A 16490-nucleotide genomic window follows, 5' to 3' on the forward strand; every position below is an offset into this window, starting at 1 on the left:
CCTTGATTAGTTCTTACAAGTCCTCTTTCCCTAACATTCAGGTTTTTCCTCTGGTGGGAATTCCTATTACAAATGGACAGATTTCCTGGGGCATACCACAGTCAGACTGATTATCACATGTCAGACTGATATCACATATAGTGTAAGTTCATGTGATATATCACATCATATATCATATCACCAAAATAGAGAGTTAACACTATGTGCCTAAAGCTATTATTGAAAGAAAATAGTGTTAGGGCTTCATTAATCACTTTTCTTTTCTTAGTCAGGTGCCAAACAGGGAAATAACAAGCTTTAGCATTCACAGAAGCTGCAGTCTTTTATCTACCCTTGGTGGGATTGTTAGATCTGAATGGCTGAATTTTTGCCAATTTAGAGAAAAAATTATACCCCAGTTTCCTTTTTGGGAGCCCTATTCTGAACCCTACTATGAAGTCCTTTTTGGAAGGGAGGTTGGCAGCCTGCCTGGCCATTACCAGTCCTCAACACTGGATAAAGCACTCTCGCAAGTCAAGCTGGCTCTGGAACAACGATGTCACCACTTACCTGGCCCTTAGCATTATGATTGCCAGGTGACTCCTGCGTTCTGATTAATATAGGTTACTCTTGGCTTCCCTTGCATGTTGAAGTCAGCTTGGACTGCATCTGCATTTGTCGTGCATATCTCTTTGTAATTATGATTTTAGGATGCTGGCTGCCTGAGCTAGCTTGGTCTCCAAAACCTAGGCCTACATCTTTCTAGTTTCCTCTCTTCACCTCCAGCCCAGTATGGGGGACACACCATCTAGATATGATCATTTCCTCTTCCAGATTCTGCTCTAAGTTTAAAAGTGTGCAGAAAGAGAAAATGTGCATAAAGACACTTTCGTAAGCAAAAAAGAGTTCAATGAGGGCATGAGATGGTTATTCACTTAGAGAAAACATGCTATTATCTGTTAATTTTTAATTAGCCAACAATAACATTAATACAATAATAGCAATGAGTCTAGGTTTTAAATATTATAGACAAGGAGACACACCATTTTAAATATATCAGCCTTTTCCAAATTAAGTTATAGATTCAATAAAATTTTATTTTATTTTATTTTTTTTAATATTTATTTATTTCTAGGAGAGAGAGAGACAGCGTGAGCAGGGGAGAGTCAGAGAGAGAGGGAGTCACAGACTGAAACAGGCTCCAGGCTCCGAGCTGGAAGTCAGCACAGAGCACGACGCGGGGCTCGAACCCANTAAAATTTTAACTGATACTTCACAGATGTTATTTTCTAATGGATCTTGACAAATGGATTCTCAAATGAATATGGTAAGTTAGGGCCACGAAAAACCAAAACACTGCTAAAGAACTACCAGTAGGTGGGTTATAAGATATCATGACCCATAAATATATATAATAATTAAGACAGTGTAGTATTTGTGCACAGTAAAACAAGAAGACCAATGGCGGTGAAGAGAGGCCAGCCACAAACTAAATGATATATGGGAACTCGGTGTTACAGAGTTGGCATTTTAGATCACTGGGAAGAGCTGTGGATGCTCAAGAAGTGGTGCTGGGACAATTGCTTACAAAGGAGAATGGATTCTTGGCTCACACTATACATGAGATTTTTTTTCTCAGATGACTTAAGGGCTTAAATATGAAAAACAAAGATTTAAAACTTTAGGAGAGAATATAGGAGAAACTTTTATCACTATGTGTAGGGAAGACTTTCTTAAATCTTAAATTTCTAAAATAAAAACATGAAATATTTAAGAAGAGAATGATACATGCGACTACGTGAAGCTTAAGAACTTCCATTCATCAAAGAAGGTGAAACTATAGACTGTAGCTGGGGAGGAGCTGCTAGCTGTATTATTACCAACAATGCATTAGTGTCTTAAATATATAAAGCACTAAAATTGATAAGGAAATAACTACTCACTTAGTAGTTGAGCACAGAAAAGTAAGTATTTGACAGAAGAGTGTAATAAACATATATATGTGTTTAAACATATATGTGTAATAAACATATATCTGTCTATCTATATATATATAGGGGTTTAACCTCATCACTAATACGAAAAGGCAAGTTAGAAGTATACTGAGATATAATTTTACTTCTAATTTGACAAAAATTAAGAGGTCTGATGGTACTAAGTATTAGAATGTTTATTAACACTTTATTGGAGGAAGCAGCATAATCACTTTGAAAAGCAATTCTGCATTGTTCTGCAGAGGTATGTATATTCTTTGACCCACAAATTACACTCATAGGCATACATCTTAGAGAAGTGCTTCTCAGGTTTTAATGTTCATACAAATCATCTGGTGATCTTGATACAATGCATGTTTGCATTTAGAACTCAAAAAAGATTAAGTTTTAAAAATCCGTAATTGGACATTTTAGAGAAACTGCAAAATACTATTAATTCATTCATTGAACAAATACTATTGAGTTGAACACTTACTATATGACAGATAATTTTACAGCATTAAGGATACAACAATCAAAAGAAAGAAGGAAAAGCAAAATCCTCCACATGAAAACTTTACTTGATAACTGTATTTAAAATTACAATGACTACCCCTCCAGCATTCCCGCCTCCTTTCTCTGTTAAATATTTTACATAGCATTTATCCCCTTCAGACATACTGTATATTTTAATTATTTATTTATTTTGTATTTAATGCTCTCTCCCCCACTGCACACACAACTATATTCTAGCAAACTAGAAACAAAAGAAAATTCTTAGTACACTAAAACCCTAAAATTAGCATAAGCTTACGGATACCACATTCAACTCATTTCTATTATAGTTAGAAACAATGTCAAGATAGATACTTGTATCGTAGTTCTGGTGAATTCTGTACTGGAGAGCCTATGCAATGTAACACTGAAGTAAAAATATGTAAGAGACATAATTGTTATCAAGAAAGACACAAGACCTTATTATTTATATAATATGTCTGATAGTCTATATAGAAACTTCTAGGGAACCAATAAAAACATTATTAGAATAAACTGGAGAGATTAAGAAGGGGTATGAATCATATAAAAACCACCAGCTTTCAAAAATTCCAGCAGGGGCCCCTGGGTGGCTCAGTTGGTTGAGCATCTGTCTGACTCTTGATTTTGGCTCAGGTCATGATCCCAGGGCCGTAGGATCAAGCCCTGAATCAGGCTCCATGCTGAATATGGAGCCTACTTAAGATTCTCTTTCTCTTTCCCTCTGTTCCTCTTCCCCACCTCGTGATCTCTTTCTCTAAAATAAAATCAAATAAAATTTTAAAAATTCCAGCAATGACCAATTAAAAATATATAAGAAAAAATATTTACAATTATAGAAAAAATCTAGGAATAAACATAGTAAAGAATATGCAAGATATTTAAGAAAAAACTAATAAAATTTACTGAAGAGGACCTTATATATTTAAAGTAAAAGACATATACAAGATCCATAACTGTTAAAAGATATGACTTCTACCCCAATTACATTGCAAATTTGAGAAAATCCCAATCAAAATCTTAAAAGAAATTCATAGGCTAATTCTAAAATCAATATGGAAAAATAAATGCACAAAATAGCCAAGGAGATTTAAAAACAAGCAAAAAGAACAAAAAAAGAGATCATACCCCACCAGGAATCAAAATATATAGCAAATCTATGGTAGTAAAAATAGTATGGTATCCAAGTAGGAAAAAACCCAAAGTCAACTGAACAGGATTGAGAGCCCAGTAATGAGCTGTGTATATAAGAGAGAATTAACTATTCATTTAAAAAAATACAATAAAATTATATCAACACCTAATACTATTCATTAAAAAGCCCAGGTGAATTAAATAGTGCTGAAAACTATAAAATATTAGAAGAAATATAGGAAGATATGTTTATGACTTTGTGGTAGAGTGAACTTCTGAAAGTAAATATATAAGGGCATTAAGAATAAAATATAAATTGTTTTTCAGTGCATCACCAAACTTCTGAAGAATACAAAGGATCACACCAAAAAAACCCCATAAAAGATGATGATAAGGAGTAAAAAGTATTTTCAACATACCACATACAAATGAACAATATTCAGAATTTATAAAGAACTAATGATCATATATACGGAAATGACAAATAATCCACCTGAAAGAATATGAAAATAATTCACAGAGGAGTAGTTACAAATGCACCATAAACATACAAGATCACTCTGGTAATCAAGGAAGTGTAACCAAGGATGACATTTATTTAACATTTTTTTGGGATTCTCTCTCTCCCCCTCTCTCTGCCCCTGCCCCCCAAATAAAAAAAAACTTAATAAGATGGAATAAATCTATGCATATTGATACAACATCTTTTCAAGGAAACTATTAAGAATGTTAACATTATATAAAATTTACTCTCATATGCATGTATGGCTATGTAGAAATGCACTGTATTAGTTGTGGAAGCAGAGCCTGAGATGGTGATCCTTCAAGCGATTCAGGGAGAAGTGGAGTGAGAGTTGCAGGGGGAGAAGGTGACTGCGGTTCTGAGCAGAGACCAGTGCTGATTCTGCAAGGGTGCTTTGAGGCAGAGTGCACCAAGGTGGGTCCTACCTTGAAGCCATTTGTATCCCTCTGTCTGTCCATTATTGACCAAATGTGGCCTCCTCCAATCTCTCAGACTTCTGGGGAGTACTCACAGCACCTGTTTGGCCAAGGACAATTGTCCAGAGAAAAGGGAAGCTGAGTTACTATCAGCCAGCTCCAGCAGCAGAAGAAAAGGGGATCTAGGCTGGGCAGCAATTGCATTTACCACACAAGTGCCCATATATATGCATATACACATGCACACACATGTACAAAACACACACACACACTCAAGCAAGAGACTCAAGACATTCACACAAAACTGGTCAAATGGTGACGTCTAGTGACAGGCGGGGGGTTGAAAGGTGTTGTCAAGGTGGGCTTTATTTTGTTGTTGTTGTGTGTATGTGTGTGTGTGTGTGTGTGTGTTTTTGAGAGAGTGAGCAAGCATGCACATGACAGAGGACAGAGGCAGAGTGTGTGTGTATATATATATATGTATATATATATATATATCACAATATGTTATTGTACTCACACAATTAGAAAATAAGCTTTTTTAAAAGAAGCATTTTACTTTCTCACATAGAACAGGACTCCATTATCCCACTCCTTCAAGCCTTCCTTGACTTTTTATACTTAACTACAAATAGAATTTATTTGAGGGAACCACTTTAAGATTCCAGTGAGATTTTTTGATTCTTGTATTTCATAAGTCAAGACAATTACATAACAGTCTTTCTTAGGCAGATGTCATTTCAGTTTTCCATGTAATAATAATATGATCATTCACAGACCAATGTGTGAACTGAGAAGCATACACATATATTTAATGAAATAGAAATCCAATGAATATACAGTTTTATTCTTCTAGTTCTCAGGGACTCTGATTAGACTTTCTTTTTTTTTTAAGTTTATTTGTTTTGAGAGAGAGCTTGTGCATGTTTATAGGGGAGGGGCAGAGAGAGAGAGGAAGAGAGAGAATCCTAAGCAGGGTCCACATTGTTAATGCAGAGCCTGACGTGGGGCTCAGTCTCATGAACTGAACCATGAGATCATGACCTGAGCTGAAACCAAGATTTGGATGCTTAACCACTTAAGCCACCCAGGCGCCCCTCATTCACATTTAAGCCTTACAAGAATAGAGACTTTGTACAGTCTATATGCTCAGCCTGTGTGTAGAATGGATTCTGACAGGCTTGCAACACAACATTAGTTGAATAAATGGATGAATAAGTGCATGCAGGCATGGCCACTTCCATCAAAGAATTGTGGGAGACACACAATAACTATAACAGTGGTCGTTGTCACATATGGAGCTGCTTGGGGAACAGAAGAGGCCTGCATGGGAAAGCAATAAGCTGTGTGGTATTGACCATAAGTGAGACAGGGGTTCAGAGAAGAGTGTAGGAAATGCAGCAGACCTCAGCGGGGGGCCTCCGTTCCAGTATTTGCTTACTGCTCCAGTATGCAAATCATTTAACTGAATGTATAGAATTTCCATTCCCATCAGTGCTGTTGCAGCAGGAGTTGAATGGTGCTGACACTGTCCGGTGATCATTGGTGCCCCAACGGCCTGTCCTGACAACTTTTTCCAGTGCCTTCCCACTCGAGTACGCTTATGACAGAAATCTTTTGAGTAGGTTTTAAGGCTTATCCAAACCAGGTAAACAATTGAGCGAACTTCTGCCCTTGCCAAACAGACCTTGCAGGTTTAGGATGACCTTAAAGATTTTCTATAGTAATTCTCAGGCAGTAAGGAAGCACGCTGAAAACCTCAAGGCACCGGCATGCCAGCATGCCAAAGAACGCTTGGCTGTTCTCTCTCTCTCTCTTTTTTTTCACTTAATTGGCTTTTTGGGGCCTTAATTGATTATACTCCTTTGGCCTTTTGAAGCTCAGCCTAATTCTTTTCAGGATCTCTTATTACTCATTTATTTAACAGACTATTAGAACTAAAGCCTTAGTGGTATGGTTAGCCAATCAATCCTCTTCCACTGGTCCATGTGGAACTTGCACTCATGTCCCAGGGAGTTCTTCCTGTTTTATACAGTGAAGATAACAATGAACACAATCAAATGCATACTTCTAAAGGCTAAAATCATTGTCCTAATTTCTTAATTGTCTTAAGTTTGCAAAGTAAGGAAATAAGGTTTCACTTGGGAGAAACAAGTGAGCAAATAAGACACTGGAAGGGGCAGCTCGGTGTTTCTTTATCTTTTCTCCTGGAGTGATCCTAACATAGTGAAGGCTTCAAGAATTTACTGCCTTTGCTTTTCAAATAAATGACTTGGGTGTGAAAAGCAGCACATCCGCTCTGTGGTTGAGCTTTTTTTTCTCTGTGAGTGGCTTAGCTCTGAAATTCTCTGTAGTGGTGGGCTGGTGGCGCTGCCCTGGCCTCTCTTGGAGATTCCTCTCTCATTCAGTTACTTTCAGTTTACTGACAGACCCCAGGATGGCTGGAGGACGACTTGCTGGTCTCATTTTCTAACTTCAGACTGCAGCAATCACGTCCTCAAAGTATAGAATTCTATACTTAGGAAAGCATCCCCATGTCCTATTCCATCAGGAAAGCGAGATCCCAGGTTATTGCATTTATAACTCGTTACGATAAAACCCCCAGTAATAGAGCCCACCAAACCCAAGTCTTGCATTAACCAGTATACCCTCCCTGCTAACTCAAATTTTAGGGAAAGAAGCAGATCACAACTGTTTCAGAAATACATTTATTTACTTTTAAAGTGTTCTATGATCTGATATGTAGCCGTATTATAATACATACGACCTCAAACTTAGTTCCTTTTGTTTGTAATAAAGTGGTATTATTAGCCATTTCCTTCCATCCATCAGGGTTCTAAATAGGGGAACATACACCCAAGGATCATACTTGGATGAAGTATTACTTCATTAATATATTAGCAAAAGCCTTTTAATGCCTAAAATGGAATAGATTCTCATAAACAAACAAGGTCCTCAAAAACTGGTGTTTAATATATAGTTTCTTTCCTACAAATTGAAGAAAAGAGGCCTGCAAGTGTGAATTCCCTGACTTACCCATCAAAGAAGTGAAAAGATGGTGGCCTCTTCCCATTTCTACTCCTAATCTGGGAAGGTCCTGACAAGGTGTGCAGAGACTTGAGGAGGACTTACTGCCCCTGGGCAGAAAGAGGGCCTCCACGAAATGGACAGTGACCTTACTTCTCCAGTAAAATATACAGTAATAAATATTAGGCTCCAGCTGACTACAGCAGAGTAGGCAGGATTCCTGGGAGTGGAGGTGAGAGGTCTCACACACAAAACTTCACCAGGTACAGGAGGAGTCGGGTCCCCATATGTAATGGCACAAGTCATGCACCCCATCACTGTAAGTTGTATAGGGTTCTGTTTACACAGAATGTGAAGCCACTGTGTCCCTGAGGGCTGTGCAGCAATAGACCTAAACAAGCAATTAGCTGTTTTTACCTTGGCCAAGCCATTTAATTCCAATTAGCCTTGATTTCCTTGGCTAGAGATTACTGTTTTCCCACCCAATTGTCATTCTCCCTTACTTTCTCAGCAATAGACTTCTATGTTGACAGGGATACATTTGTGTCCAGATTAAGGAAAAAGAAATTCCAAGTACATTTCCTAGCTTTCCTTGCAGATGTGAGTGGCCAATGGGAAATCTATAAATGAAAGTAGCTCAGGTAGGAGATATACCCTTTCTTTTTCCACCCAGAGCGAGATTGTGATAGCCATAGTCCCAGAGACCTAAGGTTGCCGTGAGGTCAGCCTGAAGATGGAAACCAGCCACTGAAAATAATGAAACAGAAAGAGAGAAGGAGTCTGGGTCCCTGATATCAATGGAGCCACCAGATTAGCCTTGCTTTCATAGGCTTCTTGTTTACATGAGACAAAAATACAATCCTAATTTGGTTAACCTAATGTTGATTGAGTTTTCTCTTATATATTTCTGACCTAATCACAATTGACAGGTTCTTTATCTGTAATAATACTTGTGTGGGTGCAGAGGAATAAGAGAGAAAATATTGGGAAACATTTTGTGAACAATAAAATGCCACATTAATGTAACAGCCTTGTGAGTATCTGGGCTCAAGCACTGTTGCATTGGGGCACCGATGACAAAGCTAAATACTGAACTGTGTCATGCATCATTCTCTTCCTGCCCCCATTTGGCCCCAGAACATGGCACAACTTCCTGAGGGCTTGGGATGGTCATTCCCTGAAAACAGTTCTGCCAGACCTGGCGGTGTTTTTTGTACTTGCAGCGGAGTCTGCTGGGAGACCCTTAGCAGGAGACCAGACAGAACAAAGTATAGAAGTCAGCAGGTCCTGAGAGATGGGGATTCCTTCCTCAAGGGTTCCCTGCAGTAAGAGTCTGAGCTAGGGTAGCTGACAGGAAGGGTCCTGTCAGCATAATCTCAAGTGCAAGATAATCTCAAGTGAGCAAAGGAGAAAGACTTATCTCTCCCTGGAGACGCCAGCGATGCCTCACTCATCCTTGGTCCTAGATACTGGCCAGTTAGTCCATCTGCCCTTGTAACAAAAGAAAAAATGTATCCTGGTGTGGTAGAAGGTTGGTCCCCCAAATATTGCTGAGGACAGGCGATCGGGGTGCCCTGGAGGCAGTTAACGGGAATCTCTTCTGCAATATCCTCAACAAGCTGCTGTCTAACCTGTTTGCATACTGACAGAGGCTAAGAGGTTCAGGTAGTAGTAGAATTTACTACCCCTTTAAAGAAAAAATCTGCTTTTGAATTTCTTTCCTTTTGGTAAAATATTTCTCCTTATAGTAAGACCCAAAGAGCTTTTCTGCAGCTTCTACTCATGAGATTCAGTTTTGTTTTTGAAGGCAACAGAGTCTAGCCCTACCTATTTGTGAGCTCACCCTTGAAACACCTGCAAACAGCTCTTACATCTTCCTGCAAGTCTTCCCTTAAGGAAATTCAAGTAAAGAAAAGAAAAATACAAAAATGCAAAACCTGGCTTCTAAAATCAGTTTGGAGATAAAATACAAGCTTGTCTTCCTAATGGCTATGTGACTTGATAAATTTATCTAACTTTTCTGAGCCTATTCTATCTTCTAAAAATGGAAATAATGATTTCCAACTCTGGGAATTATAAGAATGATGATGTTGAAAATAGTAGCTAACCCTCAATGGCTATAGACTGTATGTAAGGCATATGTATTGTTTCACTTACTCCTAACAAGAACCCCGAGAAGCGGGAACCATTGTTAACCCCATTTTTCAGATGAAGAAATTGAGACAGAGAGACTTTAGGAAGTTTCTGATGGTCACACAATTGCACTTAACCACTAACCCATACAATCGTGTAAGATTGAGCTCCCATCAAGGGGTCTGGCAGGACGGATCCTGCTAAACTTCAGAGATCAGATAAAATGAGGCTTTCTAGGGAGGTAAGGCCATAGAAAATCAATGAATTAATGACTATTGGTGCCTACTATGGAGCTGGGCACACTGATATATGGGACTTCATCTTGCCTTTCTTTTCTTCTAGTGTAAGAAGCCACGGTTCCTCTGGGTCAACTTAAAGGGTGAGTACAAATTAATTTCAGTTACCTTAGTGGGGAGAGTCTGGAAGATATATCTTCCCTTAAGGCCTCATAATTACTCCTAATTAACTCCAACTAACTATACGGAGCCCCAGTTATGGGCCAAGCTCTGTTCTACATGTTGTTCATATATATTAAGTAGTTTGATCGTCAGCCCTACCCCGGGAGGTGGGTGATATCATTATCTTCGCTTGCCACAGGTCCAAGAAGCACATCAACTTTTCCATCTTTGCAAGACCACTGTTCACTCAGCTTCCAGAGATTCTTTACCCACCCCTCAGCCTCTTCTCACCATGCTGTGAAGGGGGGCGGGGGGAGGGAGACATTGTTGCTCCAGTGAAAATCTCTCTTCATTTTAAGGGTTAATCTAATCATAGAAGGGAGAAGTTGGAGGATAACAAATACAACATGGGGCAATCAAAAAGCTTATGAAGCTCCAGCAGACTTTTCCCATTATGCGCCCTAGTGTAATAGAGCCCAAGAGTATAACAGAAGCCTTATTTGATTCTGGAGGGTGGAAGTCTAAAAGTGTCTTGTTAAGGCAGTGTTTGTGGACTTCTCAGGGGCAACAGGAGCTAAACCCTAGGTGCCCCCCTGTCTCAAGATGTGACTTTCATTTCTGGAAACTTCCAAATAGTACCCATTTCATCAAGTGCCCTTTACACAGAGTAATGGTCTTCTTTAAGTATTTCCTTATGTTAAGAGAGTTTTTGTTTTATATTGTGGTTTTCTCTGTGTGTGTGTGTGTGTGTGTGTGTGTGTGTGTGCGTGTGCGGGGGTTCTACCCAGGAACTCACTAATTATCATTTGTGTAATTCTGTTTTCTCAGAACAAAAATTTTGATGTCTAAAAAATCAATTTTCAGATGAATTTTCAGAACTCAAATTGTGAAGTCAGGGTGTTTATATATTGATTCATTGTGGACATTACATTTCTAGCTTGAATAATGCCTATTTTAAGTTCATGTATTATGTGAATACAATTGTTTTATTCTCCTTATATTGTAAAATTACCCAATACATTTGGATAATAAGATGCCACCTTATAAAAATGACAATTTTCCATCAAGTTAGTTCATAGCTTTAACATCAAACAAAATTTTTAACATTATTTTCAGAATTAGACCAACTGTTTTTTTAAATTGCATTGGAAATTAAACAAGAAAAACATCAAGGCATATTTCAAAGAAAATTAAAAATAATGGAAGAGAACTATTCCTAACAGATACTATATTATAACAATAATAAATAGTATAATATAAATGCTAAAATTATCTACTTATCCAAAGTGTTTAGTGAAATGTAGAAATTCTAATCAATTTAGTTTATAACAATAGATTTATGATCAAGTTTAGACTATAGAAAACTTGATTAAATGTTAAAATAAGTAGATAGTAATATGGAAAAAAATTAAGTTAGAGGTATGTGCCAAAATATAACATAGGAGATTAAAACATTAAAATTTTTTTTTTTTAAAGTAGAGAGTAATTCCCAGACATGTCAAAGAGATGGGCATTTTTGAGAGAGAATTAAAGCAATAGAAGAAATCATGGGGGAAAATACGGACAATTTTGATTAGGTAAAATTGTCTATAAACTTAAAACTAACAAAAAAAGAGGATTTGATAAAATGGAAGAATGAAAGCTGGTAATGGCAAGGTCCAGGAAGGGTGGTTAAAGCAGGGCCTTTGAAGTCAGTCCAATGGTTCCAATTCCAGCCTTTACTCCATGTGTAAACATGTTCAAGGTATTTAATTCATCCGTGTCTCAGTTTCTCCTACTTGAGGCACATAGTATCTAACTTGTAGCATTGTTGTAGGTGTGGGATGCAGGAGTATAGAATACACACTTAGAACAGGGTCAGACTTATGGTGACTGTTCAGCAACTGACAGGTATTAACAGTTATCATCTATGACAGTGTTCCTTTGCCTGGGGCAGTTTTGCCTCTAGGGGACATGTGGCAATTTGTGGAGACATTTTTGACTGTCACAATTTGGGTGGTGTGGTGCTATGGTCATCTAGTTGATAGAGACATACTCACCATCCTATAATCACAGGACACATCCACACACACATGTGTGCACGCACACACACAAACTGGCCCAAAATACCAATAGTACCAAGGATGAGAAGCTCTGCTCTGTGATATGTGAAAAGCTCATACAACTTTACAAGAACTGCAGCAATATTCCAATAGATAAATGGAAAAAAGGCCATGGACAATTAACCTTAAAAGAAGTTTGGAACGCACCTGGGTGGCTTAGTCAGTTAAGTGTCCAGCTTTAGCTCAGGTCATGATTTCATAGTTTGTGAGTTCAAACCCTGCATTGGACTTTCTGCTGTCAACTCAAAGCCCACTTTCGATCCTCTGTCTCCCTCTCTCTGCCCCTCCCCAGTGTGTGTGCACAGCCTCCTCTCTCTCAAAAATAGATAAACAACAAAAAAGAAATTTGGAAAATACAATAATTGGGAAGGCATTCAAATTTGCCAGTAATTAAAAATAATTCACTCAGACAATGGAGGATTATTTAAAAATTTCAAGAGTTTATATTAAAACCCAAACCCAGTGATTTACCAGGGAAATGGGTATATTCATACTTTGTTGGTGGCTATGTGTGCATGCAGGTGGGGAAGGGCAGAGAGGGAGGAATGACAAGCAGGCTCCCTACTGTTAGCACAGAGCCCAGAGCAGAACTTGATCTCAGGAACCATGAGATCATGACCTGAACTGAAATCAAGAGTTGGACACTTAACCAACTGAGCCACCCAGGAGCACTGTAATATTATACATACATTGTATTATTATATATTATAATATTACATTACATTAGCAAAAAGCTAAGGGCAATTTAAATGAACACAGAAGGGAAATAGTTAAACAAATTATATCTTATAGTAAAATGGACTATTTCATTGCCACTGAATTTATGATCAAATAAAAATATAACTGAGGAAAATGTGATGCTCAAAGTAATGTTAAATGAAAAAGGGAGTAAAACATTTCATTTATTCTCTAATTACAGTTCTATAAAATAAATAGACCTAAATAAATATGAAACAAAATGTGTTCAATGACCTTGGTTGAATGAATTAAAAACAAAAAAATAAAAACACGATGTTATAAGGGTGATATATATGTAGTTTTTCTATTTAATTTAATCTTTTTTGATGTTGGCAGAAAGTTGTCTAAACAAATAGAAAAAGCAAGCCAGCAAAAACTCACCAGTTTTGTGAGTTAAAAAGTTAAGTCATGAGGACAGAGGCACAAATGGATGGTGGTCTTCACACAGCCACAAAGCACATGGCCAGTGACCTTCAGCAGGCTGTGGTATTTTTCAGTACACAAGTATCTGAGTTTCGGTGAAGTTGGTGGCCCCTACAAGCTTCACATTCAGCTTGGGGCAAGATCATTTTCATGATGCCTTTTTTTCCTTTTCAGTTGAAGTCTTCAGGGATCCTTAAGGAAAGGATGTAAACAAGTTACCAGACTTACTAAACACATTTTAAAGGTTTAGCAACAAGACAGTAATCTGTTGTATGAAGTTGGTCATGGGAAAAATTCTTTTTTCTTAGGGAGTTTTGAATAATGGTCCTTGGGTAAAAAGTTAATCGATAGGTTAATTTTTTTAATTGCTTACTTTTTTTTAATATATAGAAGTCAAAGTTCTTGACAGTTTTCTTTCTTAATCTTATATTTAAGTGGGCATTGTGGTTTCTTTGGATATTTACAGATTTCCTAAGCCTTTACCATTGGGAGAAATAGCTTCTAGGCAAGGAAAATGGCACAAAGTCACTTTTGAACTGGTTTTGAGAATCTGTAGTAAGGAGAAAGTGCTACTGATTTTGTGTTTTGTCCTAAGACTGGTGACCTATGCTACGTATCACACCACGTCATCATCTTCCAATCCTTTTTTGCTGTAGATTTTTCTTAGGTCCAACAACCCATTGGTTTCTAGAAAAAGACTGTGGAAATGCCTTTTTTTTTCCTTCTTTTTTTCCCCCAGGGAGTGAGAAGGAGAGAACTGTGACTAAACGTTTAGCCCTGGCTTTACGAACAGGTCTTACTAATCTTAAATCAATTAACCATTTTGACCCTTGGATTTCCTAATTATAAAATCATAATAAAATGATCTCTGTGCTTTCCACCCCACTTAAATTTCAAATCAAAGAGGAAAAATTGCTTTTTTTTCTAGAAATGAACTTATGGCAATTGGTAAGCGATTTGTGGGGGAAAAACTAAATCCATATCTCACTCTACCTATATACCAAATAAGAGACAGATGGGCCAACATTGAAATGTATGAGATGAAACTGTCTATTTTACCAAAAGATAGAATCTTTTTATCATTTTGGAGTGGGTGTTGGGTTTTTAATATTCATCTTTATTCATTTAAACCTGAGTGTACATATGAGGTGTTCTGGGTAAAGATGGGTTTCTTACAATTACCATGGAGTTAATATTGTGAGAAAGCTTACTCATCCCAGCCCTTACCCCTGGGGTATGTGAGGAAACCAAGTCAGACTCCTACAAGAGCAGGACACAATGAGTCAGCTATAATGGATTTTTTGTATTTATGTACTGGAGCAAAGACAGCCATTCTTCTCCCCTTCAGAAAGGAGAGAGAGAGAGAGAGAGAGAACAAAATCCTTTGCTCCTCATAGAAGGTATGGAAAAGGTTCTGGGCTCTGACTCTAATCTGGAATATAAATACGTCTTCCAAAGAAGCACAGAAATGGTGGGTGTCCACATTTTTTATGACCTAGATATGTGTTCTAAGTCTGGGCTTCATCTTTCTACAAATGTAATTACCTGGGGAGAAAGAGCTCCCTGACCCCTTGAAGCTTCTCCCAGGTACCTAGCCCAGGCTAGAGCCGTTCGGTCCTCTTGGATTAGAGCAGTTTACAAGACAAATGTTTACAGATCTAATTCTCATGGTATGTGCAGGGGAAGTGAAGATAAACATTCCCTATATCATATATATTTCCATGTCTTAGGAGGCTTAGGAATTTTACAAAAGCACTAACAAATTCAGGAAAATTTTCTTCTCCCAAAGTGGAGAATATTTTTCTAAGCAGAACACAAAGGCCAGGACCGCCACCCACCCAAAAAAAATTGACAGATTTGACTAGGTAATAAAAGAAAAAAAAGTTGAGAACCTAATGATGACCTGGAAAAAAAACCCCACACTTACAGCATATATGCAAGATAAAGGTTCAATATCTCTTAACTCTTAGAAAAGCAAACAAAAAAGACCTTTAAAAATTGTGCAAAGGGTACAAGTTTTCTTCACCCAAGAAGAAAAGTTCATCTATATATTTAGACCTATTAGTAATCAAGTAGGTGCGAGTAAAAACCATGTGTGATATCATTGTCCACTGTCCAATTGGCTAAATGAAAAAAAAAGAAAACCACAATGCCTAGAGCTAGCAAAGTAGTGGTGAATAGTCCTTTTCATGCTAGATTGGAGTATGATGCTTGTACAGGACACCTTGGCATTGTGCGTTCTGGGAGGCAGAATGTTAAACCCACAGATGGCCACATCCTAATGCCTAGCAGCTGTGAATATGCTGCTACAGGCAAAAGGGAATTATGGTTGCAGATGGATTTAAGGTTGCTAATCAGCTGACCTTACATGGATGATTCTGGATTACTGAGGGGGTCCCGATGTCATCACAGGGCCCCTAAAAGTAGAAGAGGGCATCAGAGGAAGAGGTCAGTGATACAATGTAGGAAGGCTTTACCTGTGTTGCTCGTTCTGAAGACAGAGGAAAGAGGCCTCCAGAAACTGGAAAAGGTAAGAAAACAGATTATTGTCTCGAGCCTCCATAAAGGGACATGCCGTTACTGACACAGTGATATTATCCCAGGACACCTCTGCCAGACTTCCAGCTTCTAGAACGGTAAGATCATACATTTGTGTTGCTTAAAGCCAATAAATTCATGGTAATTTGTTACAGCTGTGATAGGAAACTACTACAGCTGGACTTCCAGAAGGCTTTAAAAAGGGCATGGGCTGGGGGCGCCTGGGTGGCTCAGTTGGTAAAGTGGTGGACTTCGGCTCAGGTGATGATCTCATGGTTCGTGGGTTGGAGCCCCGTGTCAGGCTCTGTGCTAACAGCTCAGAGCCTGGAGCCTGCTTCAGATTCTATATCTTCCTCTCTCTCTGACCCTCCTCTGCTCATGCTGTCTCTCTCTGAAATTAAAAAAAAAATAATTAAAAAAAATCAAAAAGAGCATGGGCTGTGAGGTAGCAGGCCACGAGTCGCCAGTAAAATCTCTTGTTACTATCCCCGCTCGGCTCTCCTGTCTTTTTCTTGCCTTCTCATATTCATCTAGAAAAACCAGAGTCCTGCTGAAATCCTGTTCTCCTGTCC

General features: G+C 38.2%; 1 long non-coding RNA gene across 3 annotated transcripts in view; it reads right to left on the reverse strand.

Annotated features, from left to right (window-relative positions):
- Nucleotides 1-4147: 4147 nt before the first annotated feature.
- LOC144240821 (uncharacterized) overlaps nt 4148-16490 on the reverse strand; it is a 67825-nt gene continuing 55482 nt past the window's right edge. For all 3 annotated transcript variants that reach the window (XR_013337861.1, XR_013337859.1, XR_013337860.1), the window contains exons 4-6: nt 15858-15901; nt 13339-13572; nt 4148-4659 (exon numbers count right to left, since the gene is read on the reverse strand). This is a non-coding gene — a long non-coding RNA (uncharacterized LOC144240821). The remainder of the gene's footprint in view (nt 4660-13338; nt 13573-15857; nt 15902-16490) is intronic.

This window comes from Crocuta crocuta, unplaced genomic scaffold (assembly GCF_008692635.1).
Source record: "Crocuta crocuta isolate KB4526 unplaced genomic scaffold, BGI_CrCroc_1.0 scaffold97, whole genome shotgun sequence".
In the NCBI taxonomy this organism is placed as follows: Eukaryota; Metazoa; Chordata; class Mammalia; order Carnivora; family Hyaenidae; genus Crocuta; species Crocuta crocuta.